This window comes from Zalophus californianus, chromosome 3, assembly GCF_009762305.2.
Source record: "Zalophus californianus isolate mZalCal1 chromosome 3, mZalCal1.pri.v2, whole genome shotgun sequence".
NCBI lineage: Eukaryota > Metazoa > Chordata > Mammalia > Carnivora > Otariidae > Zalophus > Zalophus californianus.
In genome coordinates, this window is record NC_045597.1 from 155,620,403 (window position 1) to 155,633,777 (window position 13,375).

At 35.8% G+C, this 13,375-nt stretch overlaps 1 pseudogene across 1 annotated transcript; it reads right to left on the reverse strand.

The window, feature by feature from the left end:
• Positions 1 to 5,158: 5,158 nt before the first annotated feature.
• LOC113920323 lies at positions 5,159 to 6,864 on the reverse strand (annotated as a pseudogene). The gene has a single exon (XR_003519280.2). The product of XR_003519280.2 is annotated as an ATP synthase subunit alpha, mitochondrial-like (transcript).
• Between the last annotated feature and the right edge of the window lie 6,511 nt (positions 6,865 to 13,375).

Below are 13,375 nucleotides of genomic sequence, written 5' to 3' on the forward strand. Positions count from 1 at the left end.
ACCTGAGCCAAAGGCAGCCACTTAACCAACTGAGCCACCTAGATGCCCTCAATAATCAGTTTTTAACTGGTATGCAGAGATCTTTAAAAGAAATACAGAGTTGACATTAGCATCTTTAAAAGTAATTTTGGCAAAGGTTAAAGAGAAAGTCATTTCAATCTTGGGGATACTACTCTCCACAGACCCTTCTCTTTTACTTTATCTTAAACTATCTTCTCCTTGTCCTTCTGCCACTCCTTCAACCTCTACAAGAATGATTCTCTACAAGGATTCTAAGAATGTTCTTTTCCTCAGGAAGTTCCTTGGAAAAAATGTTCTAATGTCCCTTAAGATTTAATGATCCTAAAATCAGGCTTATGTAGATAGAATTCAACATTTGTCTCAGGCTAAACTTCATGTTTAAAAATTAGCTGATCTATTTCCACAAAACAAATAAACAAACTTGTATTTTGATAGGGTTCGCATGAAATAGATCAGCTAATTTTTTATATTTAATTCAAAGGATCTATAAAATCCAAAATAATTTTGAAAAAGAAAGTAAAATTGGAAGACACTATTTGATTTTAAGTCTTACTATAAAGCTACAGCAATCATGTCAGTATGATATTGGCACTATGATAGACATATAGAGCAATGGAACTAACGAGTCAAGAAATAAACCAACATATATATGGTCAATTGGTTTTTATCACCACATTCACCAAGATAATTCAGTGGAGAAAGAATAGTTTTTTCAATAGATGGTGCTATTGGTGGTTTTCAATAGATGGTGCTATAACTGGATAAATATGGGAAAAAATTAACTTTGAACTTTCCCTCATACTATGTATGAAAATTAACTCAAAGTTAATCATATATACAAATGTAGAAGTGAAAACTATAAAATGTCCCAAATTAGATGTAGTAGAAACTTTTCTGCTGGTATAGGTTACACAAGGATTTCTTTTAATTTTATTTTATTTAAATTCAATTAATTAACATATAGTATCCTATTAGTTTCAGAGGTAGAGTTCAGTGATTCAACAGTTGCATATAACACCCGGTGCTCATTGCATCACATGCCCTCCTTAATGCCTATCCCCCAGTTATCCCATCCCATCCCCACCTCCCCTCCAGCAACCCTCCGTTTGTTTCCTATAGTTAAGAGTCTCTTATGGTTTCTCTCCCTCTCTGTTTTTGTCTTATTTTTCTTTCCTTTCCCCTATGTTCATTTGTTTTGTTTCTTAAATTCCACATACAAGCGAAACCATGTAATTGTCTTTCTCTAATTGATATAAGGATTTCTTAAATAGGACAAAATAGCATAAATACTAAAGAAAAAAACTGATAGCTTGTACTTTATCAAAATTTAAGGCTTCTGTTTTTTGAAAGGCACTGTCAAAAAAATGAAAAGGCAAGCCACAGACTATCATAAAATATTGCAAAACATTTATCTGATAAAGCACTTAATCTAGAATATATATTTTTTTAAATCTCAGTTCAATAATATGACAACCAACCCAACAAAAATGAGCAAAAAGTTAAACAGCCACTTCATCAAAGAAGAGATGTGAATGACAATTAAGCATGTTAAGATGTTCAACATCATAGGTCTCTAGGGAAATACAAATTCAAGCCATGAGATACCACTACATATCCACCAGAAAAACATTTTTTAAAGATTGAAAATATAAAGTTTTGGCAAGGAAGCTAAGCAACTGGCATTCTTCTAGAGAGTTTGGCAATTTTTTATAAAGATAAACATACACTTACCATATAACCCAGCAATCTCACTGTAGGTATTTTTCCATAAGGCATGGGAACATATTTACCACAAAGATTTGTATAACAATGTTCAAAGATACAATCTCTGACTTAGTTGTTTAGATGGCATTTACTTAAAGACTGAGCAAAGAAAACGTCAGGTTAGGTATGCAGTAACCATCTTTGTTTAGTCTTTAGAATGCAATCCCTTATCAAAGGCTTAGCACAAATTTTGAGAGAAAGTCTTGGCTTTCTCTAGAGCTGGCCAAATTGCCAAAGAATAAGAGCTATACAACTTAGCAATGTATGGTATAGAGCAGATATGCCTTGGGGTCATACATGATTTGGGCATGCTGTTGAAAAGGGAAGATTTCTAATGTCTGATGCTCTCACCAAAAATAGGCAGTTAATACAAAAATTATTAGAATCTCTTCAACTGTCAAAACAGATATGTATAATTTAAAGTTCAGAGTAGAAAGTACAAACTGGATACATGACTATCCAGTGAAAATTCAATCAAGTCACAGATATTAGCCAAATATGTATTTTTTTTAATTTTCTAGTTGCCATAATAAAAAAATTGAAAACAAATGTATGATTAATTCTAATAATATATTTTATTTGAACAAATGTGTCCAAAATATAATTTTAGCTTATAATATAATATTAACGCTCTACTTTGCATTTTTTATTAAGTATTTAAAGATGTACTTACAGTACATCTCCGTTCAGACTAGCCAAAATCCAAGCGTTCAATAGTCATATGGCTAATGCCTACTGTGTTGGACAGCAAAACTCTAGATACTGCTACTAGAAATGCTCTGGCTAATCACTATTCCAAACAAGCCCCCTTAAGATAAATTGGCAGATAGGGGATGCTCAATGATTAAGGGATAAATCTATGAGTTCTTCCACAGAACTTTTTATAAAAGCTGATAATTCAGTCCTAAATTCTGAGAAAAACATTGTGAATGACCTGGATGAATAATCCATAAAGATAAATTTTGTGATGCGAAAACAGTTGATTGTTGGCACCTGATAGTCTCCAATGGGCATTCATGAAAATTCTTCATGAAAATTCACATTATGAAAGAAAAAAATTGGTGACCACAAAAGAAATTATGTTGGTGAGTGATGATGTGGCTGGTAATTAGTTAATTAGAATTAGTTAAGCTGAATGTAAGCTGAATTAGTTAAATATTGTAAATATCGTAAATTAAATATTACTAATTCAGTAAATTGTCTATATACTGAAGTTAAAGCTGCCTTTCCACAGCATCTCTCTTCTTGGCTACTGCACAATCCTCAATTTGAATGTTTGGTATTTTGTAAAACTTAGCAGAATGACTACCCTTGAACCTTGTTAGAAAGAATTTTATCAAGTACCGTTGACTACACACATAGTAATCAAACTTCAGTGAGTTGGTATGCAGGTCCATGTTCCACAATCTAAAGTTTAATTCCATTTCACAATCCAAACTCGTGGGTGACCTCCCAATAAGATGTCCGATAGTCTCCAAATGTATATGACATCATAAAGCAGACAACTTCCACCAGGAATTTGGATCAATTAGATGGCTTCTTGAAGTCAACATTGTCTGTTCAAAACTCACTTGACACAATTCAGATGACCAGAAACACAGGTAATCATGTTTTAATCTGCATGATCTTTTTTTCTTATTTTCTTTTCTCTTTGTTGGCTTAAGGTTCTTGATGGTTCTGATTACCTATAGCTCCTTCACCATTGCTTCCTAAATGTCCCTATTATTATTACTGTTTTTATTATCCTTCATCCAATATCTGGCTATGATTTACTCATGATTTGGCCAAAAGATACAATTGAATCAAAAGTCAAATTATTCCCAATTTTCTCTGGGTACCATCCAGCATCCTTCAGTACTAGTCCCATCTGAAGCATCAATTGGTTTCATGTATACTTGTTTTCAACCACTAGATGGCAAACAGAACACTAAATCAGACAGTCTAGAGTCTAAAGCCACCTATTACATTATACCTAGCATTGTCAGTTTCAATCTCCATCAAAACAAACCTGAGGCCTTTTATAGGAACTTAACTTTTTAACTAAACATTCCCAAAATGAGAACTTGGTGAGGAACAGAAATGAATTGTGTATACAAATGTTTCTGTAACTTTCCTTTTTAGGCATTATTGAAATTCTGTTCTTAATAGCATTCTCCACCATCCCAGAGAGACTGTGAATAAACCCAGCTTATTTTTTGATACATAGGCTTTGTTGGTGAACTTTATGAGAATTTAGATAAATTATTCCTTTGATTTCCTTTTAGTTTATCTAGCTGGTGTGTGCCTATTTTTGGCAGCTTAAAAACAGAATAGTTTTATTTTCTAATTTTTAGAAGATAAAAAGTTACATTTGCTGAAGTTGGTTGTCCTTCGGCCTAAAGTATATCCATCACCACGTCCTCTAGAAATCTACCACACACACACACACACAATATTTTCCATATTGGCAAATCATTCTTCTGCATAGTTAACCCAATTGTTACCAAAATGGTAACCATAGGGAAAAGAGACATTAGAACTCAATAGTGAAAACTCTCTTCGGAGAACACAACCGTGAGTAAACTGAATCCATGAAGGCATGAAAATGCCGTAAGACGGTAAAGACGGGGAGAAAGTGATGTTCAAGAAAGGTCTGGATATCTGACTCCTTTGTTAGGCAAGCCCTGCTTTGCTGCTCTGAGACTACACAGTTTACCTAATTTACCACGCAAAGCCATTTATAAATAGATCAAACACAAGCTACAAAAGGAAGCTAAATCATCCACCACTCCTTTAGAGGCCTACTCTACCTAAAAACAAACATCATTGAATTTCAGTTTAGTGTAGTAGAAAGTGGAAATAACAGAGAGTCATCATGAGCCTGGCGCTGCCTCCTGACACAGAGATCTGGTGCCAAGTTGCTGAGTGATTTCAATATCAGTGTTGAATAATCATTTTCATCATTCATTTTAAATGAACAGTGACATGCCATTAATTAGTATTAATCAGGAAATTATCACATAAGCAGAGAGAATGGTGGTCCACACATGGCTCATTAGGCTTATATAGCTCAAGACATGAACTGGAATTTCAGACTCACTATTTACAGAATTTTATAGAAATAACTCATTTCAAATATTTCTAGCATAATAGGAAAGGTTAAAAATACACTTTAAGTAAATCTTCTTACAGTAATGAAATGTTACTTTTAGCCAATAACTTTGACTATTTGTTTGTTTGTTTTTTTTAACCACCAACCAATATGGAACCTTTATTTTTAAGGTAATTTCTGTATATCTGGAGTATGAGAGTAATCCTTTTACAAATGGAACTGGTTACTAGAATAAATGATGACAAAACCATAACTGGTTATTTCATGTGAATCCACAGGAGTTTAAACTTCAAATCCAGCCAAGAAATTTGTTATAATCTCTCTCAGCTTAGCATCTGACTGTTCTGAGATCTTTCCATCAGTCCTTATATTGCCCAACAGGGCCTGGTGCTGGCTGATAACATGAGCCAGGAAAGCATGCTCAAAATTTGTGATCTTGCTGGGCTCCAATTTATCAAGATACCCTCTTACACCAGCATAAATAACAGCCACTTGTTCTTCAATAGCCATGGGAGAATACTGTCCTTGCTTCAGCAGCTCAGTCAGTCGCACACCACGACTCAAGAGTTGCTGAGTGGCAGCATCGAGGTCAGAACCGAACTGGGCAAAAGCAGCAACCTCACGATACTGAGCCAATTCCAGCTTCATGGACCCTGCCACCTGTTTCATGGCACTAGTTTGGGCAGCAGATCCAACACAGGACACAGACAAACCAACGTTAATGGCAGGACGGATACCTTTGTAGAACAATTCTGTTTCCAAGAAGATCTGTCCATCAGTGATGGAAATGACATTTGTTGGAATGTAAGCAGACACATCACCAGCTTGTGTTTCTATGACTGGTAAAGCAGTCAAGGAGCCACCACCAAAAGAATTGTTCATTTTGGCTGCTCTCTCTAGCAGACGGGAGTGTAGGTAGAACACATCACCAGGATAGGCCTCACGACCAGGGGGTCGGCGGAGCAGCAGAGACATCTGACAATAAGCAACAGCCTGTTTGGATAAGTCATCGTAGATGATCAAAGCATGTTTGCCATTATCTCTAAAATATTCTCCCATAGAACAGCCAGAATAAGGAGCCAGGTACTGAAGGGGAGCAGCATCAGAAGCAGTAGCTGAAACCACGATGGTGTACTTCATGGCATCTGCATCTGTAAGTCTCTTCACCAACTGGGCAACAGTGGATCTCTTCTGACCAATAGCAACGTAGATACAGTATAGCTTCTTCTTTTCATCAGTTCCATCATCGAAACGTTTCTGGTTAATGATTGTGTCAATAGCAATTGATGTTTTGCCAGTCTGTTGGTCACCAATAATCAGCTCACGCTGACCACGACCAATTGGCACCAAGCTATCCACAGCCTAAATACCAGTCTGCATTGGTTCGTGCACAGAGATTCAAGGAATGATCCCAGGGGCTTTCAGGCCAACTCGCCTACAGGTCTTGGAACCAATTGGACCCTTTCCATCAATGGCATTACCAAGGGCATCTACAACACGGCCCAACAGCTCCTCGCCAACTGGAACATCCACAATGGCTCCTGTTCTCTTCACAATATCTCCTTCCTTAATTAGTTTATCATTTCCAAACACGACAACACCAACAGTGTCAGGTTCCAAGTTCAAAGACATACCCTTTAAACCTGAAGAAAACTCTACCATTTCTTCTGCCTGAACATTTCTCAGCCCATGTACATGGGCAATACCATCACCAATGCTTAGGACACGCCCTGTCTCTTCAAGGTCAACAGAGGTATCAGCTCCAAGAATACGCTCTTCAAGGATAGAGGACACTTCGGCAGTGCCAATCTTCTGAAGATGAGTGTTAGAGGCATGGAGGTTCCTTGCAGCAATGAAGGAGGATCCCAAAGCATTTTTGGAGACCAGTCCGGCCCGCCGAGGGAGGGTGCGGGCCACGGCCGCCGCGACACGCACGGACAGCATCTTTGCACGTTCTCCTTGGGTTGTTTCTCTGCAGCCGCAGCCTCTGGACTGACTGGGCTATTTGTTTTTCTAAAGGAGAAAAAAATACACTTTTCTTAGCAAAAGGACTATAGATCAAAGAATAAATGTCACATATGAAAAAGAAATCCTATCAATAAATGAATATCTCTATATGTTATTTTATAAACTGTATTTCTCATATTTGTAGAAGGCAGAGCAGGATAATATATAATAGTTAATTCAGAACTGCAATTTAACCATTACTTTGATCCTTTTAACTGATTTTAAAAAGAAATATTGCCAAATAAGAATAACAAAAACATGTCTATTTCTATATTTTCTGTGCATCTGAGGTCTTTGGCAGACATTTTCTTGAAAGTAAATGAAGTGAGCTTGCCATTTCAAGGAAAACAGCTGATACTTAGTGTAAAAATTTAAGCACCATGCATGATAACATGCATGGGTAAAAGATCTATTCGAAGAGCAAGAAGAGCCAATTGATTTTAATGTCTCAGGGTATACAAAGTTCTTTGATATGCTTTTTTTAAATTTTATTTTATTATGTTATGTTAGTCACCATACATTACATCATTAGTTTTTGATGTAGTGTTCCATGATTCATTGTTTGCGTCTAACACCCAGTGCTCCATGCAGTACATGCCCTCTTTAATACCCATCACCAGGCTCATCCCCCCACCCCTCTCCCCTCTAGAACCCTCAGTTTGTTTCTCAGAGTCCATAGTCTCTCATGGTTCGTCTCCCCCTCCGATTTCCCCCCTTTCATTTTTCTCCTCCTACTATCTTCTTTTTTTTTTTAACATATAATGTATTTTTTGTTTCAGAGGTACAGGTCTGTGATTCATCAGTCTTAACACAATTCACAGCGCTCACCATATTCCTCATATCAGTGAGATCATATGATAACTTGTCTTTCTCTGATTGACTTATTTAGCTTAGCATAATACCCATTAGTTCCGTCCACATCGTTGCAAATGGCAAGATTTCGGGGTTTTTGATGGCTGTGATATGGTGTCTGATTGCATATTGCGACCAACCTTTAAGAAACGAGCAGTTCCAAGTGGTGGTTGCAGCACTAAGAAAAGGTGTTGAAAATAATCCCAACTTTTTCAACTCTGTACAGACTTTGTTCATATATTTCAATGGAAACAACATATTGCAACAGATTAATGAGACTCCACATGTCTTAGTTTTCACCAGCCATTAAATAAATTTGTAAAACTGTAAAACAATGTTGCTTTCCTTGTGGCAGGCCAAATTCTTGAACAGCCCCAAGATTCTTGTCCCCCGGTGTAATGCCCATTAGAGTCCCCTCCCCCTGAGTGTCGGCAGGACCAGTGAATATAGAGGCATAGTCACTCCTGATTAGGTTACATTATATGAGAAAGGTGATGGGCTAGTGATGCCCCTGGTTGTTACATTATGTAAGACTCATGGTAGACTGAAGAGAGTCTCTCTGCTAGCTTTGTAAAAGTCAACTGCTGTATTATGAGAGAATATACATACAATATGATTCCATTTCCACAAGTTCAAAAATAGGTGAAACCAATCTATAGTATTAAAAATTATAATAATCGTTATCCTTATGGGGGCAGGGAAAACAGTGATGGGAAGGGGGCAGGAGGAAAACATCTGGGATGCTGGTAGTGTTCCATTTCTTGTTCTAAATGCTGGTTACATTAGGTTGTAATTTACAAAACTTCAAGAAGCTATACTAATTGTGATTAGTGTCCTTTGAAGTACGTATGTTTTATATCAATAAACAAGCATGCTTTACCACCTTCCTCAAAAACCAGTGATACTACATGGGACAAAGTGTGTTCGATTTCTATTGCTATGTAATAAATTATCACAAATTAGGAGCTTAAAATAACATATACTTTCATCTCACAGTTTCTGTGGATCAGAAGTCTGGACACAGCTTAGCTGAGTCCTCTGCTCAGGGGTCTACCAGGGCTGTCATCAAGGTATCAGCTAAGATGAATTCTTTTCTGGAGCTCAGAATCCTCTTCCAAACTCAAGACGTTGTTGATAGTATTTATTTCCTTCTGACTGGATGACTAATGTTCTCAGCTCCTAGAGGCCACCCTCAGGGCCCTGCTATGTGGCTCTCTCCATAGGCGGGCTCACATTACCAGAGTTTCCTTCTTCAAGGCCAACAGGAGAGTCTCTTCTTCTGAGACTACATCTTATATAATGTGACCAAATCAAGGGAATGACATCCCATCAAATTTTTCATATTCTATGGGTTAGAAACAAATCACAGTTTCTGCCTGTACTCAAGGAGAAGAGAATATAATAAAGAGGAAGGAATTCTTGGAGGTCACTCTACAGTCTGTCCACTACACAGAGTATCAATGACTGCTGGGTTTTTTTGTTTTGTTTTGTTTTTCTTTTTTAAAAAAGACTATTCTTTATATAGCATTTCTCCAAGCCCAGAAAATTTCACTTTGAAGATTTCTAAAAATTAATTTCTCTCTTGAAAAGCTTTAGGAAGTCCTTTAGAAAATTTCATTATAGCTGAGTATGTATCAAATGATGACTAGTTTTTAGAATAATAAGTATTAAAATCAGCATACCCCTGCTGTGTTAATCAGAGACTTCTGGGTTGTTAAATTAGCATAAATTATATGAGTAAGTATTTTTCCTGGTCTTTTTGATTCTCAACTTTGGAAATTCTATAAATTTTTCTTTAACTGGTACTTATTTTATAAGATAGAGTATGAATAAATTCTGCATGTGATATCACAGATAATAAAATATACCAATAAGACCATTAACTAAAGGGCTCCTAACAGTGTCTATTCAGTGTTTGGAAAGTAATCCAACAATAAATTATTTTTTAATGTCTCATTCAGTTAATTAAATTATGAAAACAGTTCAATTTCTAATGTTAAGTATATTTAAAAGAATCACATCCAGACTTGAATTAATTTCAAAGCACTTGCCTTCTGAAATATAAGGCAATCAATCGTTCTACACAATGATATTTCCTGGGAACATAAAGACCTCAAGATTTAAAAAAGAAGGAAACAATATGTGGCAATGATAAGCAATCAATGGAAGAGAAAACTGAGTTATTCAACAGAAATAAAGATATGAAAAGTTTATTATTTTGCCACTACTCCTAACTCTGTTCTTCTTATATCTCACTTTCTCATTAGTTTTCAATATACTTTTTGTTTATTGCCCTATCTTTGGAGCCTAGAAGAGTCAATATCTGTACATACTGAACACTCAAAAATTATTTGTTGAATAGATGAACATATGAATGAATAGATGTATCCTCTTTCTAGAAGTTCTAACTTTTTATTGCCTAATCCTTTCCAAGTTTTTATTCTTTGTGTCCTCACATGGGCTAACTCAGCTTAAAAATCTGAAGGATAACTGTGAAAAATGCAAAGAACTTTCCATTGATTTAATGAAGAAGGGAAAGAATTAAGACGTAGATGTAGATAGAAAGATCCTCTGGCTCAGCCTGCAGGGAAAGTAAGCCCTGAATAAAGAATAAAGCCCTGAAAGCATCAGGAAGAGATGAAATTCAATGCTATTTTAGGTGGAATAGAGGGTTTGAAAGAGCCTCTGTTTTTACATTACTCTGGGCTGCTGGTTCAGTTGCTCCTGCTAATGCCGCATGGCAGGTGTGCAAGCCCCACTTTCAAGTCTGATATTTCACAAGATCAACTGGCATTTAAGCTCCTCAGGCTCTCCTCAGGAGTCATTCAATGAATATACCGAAGAGCTTTTGGATTGCTATGATTCTTCAAAGGTCAAGTCGTAAACATTTAACAGATATGTGATGATTAAAAGGACTATTTACCATAGATGGTTTAGCCTAAAAAAATTTTTTTCTAAGTTTGATTACAAACTCTTAAGAACAAAACAAGATAATGCTGCAACAATCTGCCCAGACTGAATTATTTTAGAGTTTTGTGATTAACAGCAGGCTCTTATTTTAAACACCTGAATTCACATGAGACACAATTGTTTTGATGTACTTTAAATATTTTTGTCTAAGTTCATATTTTCACTATTATATTTTGAGCATATGTTGGGAATACTAAGCATGAGGGGCTGTTGATAGATTTATTTTTTATAACAGCCTAGCTTTTTTACAGCAGCTTTATTAGTAAATATTTTCTGAGAGATTTGATTTTATTTCAACCACCTGATCTAATAGGTATAAAGAGTCACTGAGTTCAGAATTCTCAGAAGGAAAAAGGTCCTCTGCTTATTAGAGATGATAAATACTGGTTAAAAGTGGATGTCAATGGTAACATAATCAGATGAAATGACAGTACTGGAGTTCTCAAGCAAAATTGTCACTCATTAGGGCTTCGACAGTTTGGCGAGGTTAGCCCTACAGAAAAATCACTAATGGTCACTGGCAGACAGAACCTTCTGACTGGATCTGAGCCGATAGCTATTTAGAAAGTATCATCTTAGATGTCCTAGGATAAACCCAAACGAAACTCAAGACTGCTGAATCACATGTAAACTTTAGGAAGCAGCTTCTGCTGTTGACTTTTGTTTTCAGTCATAAGCAATTTTGAGGAAAAAAAGCTTTGCCAGGAGATCTGTTTCTTGGTTAGATCATCATATTCATTCATTCGGCATGTATTCACCACATACTGCCTACCAGGAACTGAGAGAAATGTGAAGAAAGTATCCCTGAATTCCCAGAGAGTTATAAATAAAATAATCAAGATAGAAGGCAAAATATAAATATGATACACTAAAATGACACAAAATACAAATTAAAGAAGAAGATATCAAAGAACAGAGAATAAGGAAATTTAAACAAGAGGACTGCAGGAGGGAAAAAAAAAGAGAAAATGTATCTGGATAGGAAAGTATCTGAAACAAAAATTCTTACAAAAAGAGAAAAAATTGTAGAAAAGAGAAATAAAATCCCTGAGCAATATAATCATTTGCATGTATAGAAATACTCAATTATCCAACTAAGCTTGTCAACTTTTAGCCAAAGGTCTGGCCTGTAAAAGATTAATAAATAATAATCTGGGAATATGACCTTCTTCCACATTTAAGACAACTTCACATTTTGACTGAATGTATTCAATCGAACAGCTGGCTAGCTAAGTTAAAGAACTGATTTTACTAGTTTCAGTGATTGTTTTTTATAGTTAATGGATTAGGCATATTAAATCAGCCATATCAAAATCTATATCATCTTACTTTAGTATAACAGAGACTTCTTTTATAGTGACTACATTAGTACATAATCAGAATAAAGAATTATAAAAGAATTGTAAACCACTTGACCCTCTTTGAACAAAAAAATAAGCAAATTTAGTGGTGGAATTTAAAATATGCCTATACAAAACATTTTTATTAATGTCTTTTACTAGCTTAAATTTAAGAACAAAAAAGTGTGTGTCAGTTGTTTCTATGTAAAAAACTTCAACCTCCCAGTGGCATACATGGATGTCTATTTTCACGCTCATACATTTTTCAGATCATCAAAAGTTGCAGTGAGCTAGACTGATCTCAGCTGGGACAGGCTGGACTCCAGGCTTTTTGTGGGGATGAAATCTGCTCAACATGTTTCATACCCTGAGGACCAGGCTGATGATACAGCAACTATCTGGAGCATGGAATCTTCATGGCAATTATAGGAGAGAAAAGGGTGAATGGAAAAAAGTGATGCCTCTTGCTATTTCAACTAAAACTCAGCACAGTGTAACTTCTACCCACATTCCATTAGCCAAGCAAACCGTATGGCCAAGAGGGCAAGGAGAGTATATTCTGTGCACAGATGAAAGCACTGCATTGCTACAGAAGAAAGGATAGATAATAATTCTATGAAGAGATGGAGTAAGAGCCTGAGAAACTCTAATCCAACCTATTACAAGGTGAGTTTTGTATAACATTTGCTAACTTACATTATTTCTGCTTTTTATTGGACTTAAGGAAAACAGATTTGAGATGGGTTCCCTTGGACAAAACTCAGGATCAGAGGCACTCATCATCAAGACTATTAGGTGAATTTCAAGAAGACAAACCCTTTGAGATGTGGAAAAACTCTGGCACTGATATCATTTAGGAATACTGAGCATAATCACTGATTTCTCCTCCAAATATCTTTGTTGGTGCTGGAATTAGCTCAACCATCATAAACCAGAAATATATTTCATATATTTCTGTATGTTAGGAGAATGAATGACATGAATTATATCAATGGCTGATTGGGCTTGGTTTTGTTAAAAAAAAGGGTATGAGTAAAAACATATAAACCATTCTGGATTATATTATGAACTATAAATGTTACTTCTTTGAAATTTTTTTATTGGTTAAAGTGTGAAATACACATTTTTAACTAATCTAAGTCCACCTTCAAATGATACTATACTGCTTCACGTGTAATGCAAGTACTTTATACCAGAGTATTTCCAATTATCCACCCCTCCCCCATCCCTTATGACATTTCTGTCATTCACTTCACTTATCCATATGCTATAATCTTCTAGTGCATTGTTACTATTATTAAACAGTTATCTTTTAGGTCAATTAAGAATA